We start from the raw sequence: 1,633 nt of genomic DNA on the forward strand, positions 1-1,633 counted from the left end.
TTTTTTATTAATTAATATATAGGGTGTTTTAATGAACACTAGAAGTTATAATAGAAATCATTTGGTTGCACCACATGAAAAGATAGAAACTTTCTATCATGATGCAATACATGACATGGTTGGCGTAGACACAAATGAAAAATCCCCAAAGGTCACACAATTTGCTGGATATCCTATAGCATCCTACTGTAGAATAAAAATTGTAGGATTTTCAAGGGATTCAATCTTTGACATTTTGTAATCTCTGCGGGATTTCCTAGAAAAAATTTATGGTTCTCGAAACTTAATGTGGAGAGCTGATACTAGCATAAATATCTGAGAGTTGAGGAAACTTATAGAAATTTTCTCGGCTAATATACAATTCTTATTTCAGGTCGAATATGTTATTTCACGTCGGTGGCCCACCAAATGGGTGCATAGTTATCCGTCCTCCCGCCTCCTCCCCGACGTCAGCTCCTTCATCATCCTAATTGTTAGCTAGCCCCCTCATGATGTGGCATTCATTTTGCAATGCCACAAGAAGGCTTAATTAATACTACTCACTGCATTAATTTATGGACTAGTTAAATCGGGAAACTTTTCTTTGGACATGGACAATCATATTCATGTGATCTGAGTATTTGTATTGAATTATCTTATTCTTGGTAGTTACGCCATCATGGTGGATTGTTGTACAAAGGTGTTAATACGTCCAAAAGCTATCACATTTACTTCTAGATTTCTGATGTCTTTTCGTGTCATGTACTTATTGTATACTTATATTTTCATGTATTACATTACTTAATTTCAGGTATAACTGGTAGACATTACAATTTATATGATCTCCCTAACAATGCCAATAAATAGAAAAGGCCCAAATATCAACGAATATGATGACAAAGAAAATCATACGTACGCAAGGTACAGTTGGGGGGTGCAACGAGACGACACCACATGGTTTGTAGGGCCCACTAGTTTCTCCACTGCCCTCATCCAACCGTTATCGCTACCATTCTAGATTGAATACATCATAAGACTCCATTTATGGTTGTATTTATTGAGGAATGGGGGGAAGATGACCAACCAACAAAGAAAATCAATGTTCTTCGGGGACAAAATATTGCCCAACTCTCTTCTCCACCGGAATCCACGATAGATTGCAAAGGATTGGTTTGTACCCATGGTAATGATAGTCACATATCCTCCATGATGATCCCATAATGAGTGAGTAGTCCATCGAGACTATGGGGGTTATGTAGCAGTAGACATGTCAATTTCTCCTACATTTGGTTGGATCTAGGATTATTTGTGATTCTGCTAAAGTGATACTATTATGGTTGTGCCATTGATACAACAAGGATGTGTAATGATTGAGAGTTACATATTGGTCATATCATTGAGTCTTATACCCTTTATAAATACATTGGATGAGTGTCCATCAATTGACTCCATCCTGCTATTATGGGATGATATATTATGTGCATGTATAATGTATTTGGCATGGGTTTGCATGGACTTCATTGGCCCCTCATTTCGTGTGATTTGTGAAAACCCTGAGAAGGAAATAGTAGTGTGACAAAATCTATGTCATGTTTTTCTTTGCGCCTATCATTAGTAGTACATGGCAGCATCCTTTTTGGTTAGCCAATAACAT

This window comes from Triticum dicoccoides, chromosome 3B (genome assembly GCF_002162155.2).
Source record: "Triticum dicoccoides isolate Atlit2015 ecotype Zavitan chromosome 3B, WEW_v2.0, whole genome shotgun sequence".
In the NCBI taxonomy this organism is placed as follows: Eukaryota; Viridiplantae; Streptophyta; class Magnoliopsida; order Poales; family Poaceae; genus Triticum; species Triticum dicoccoides.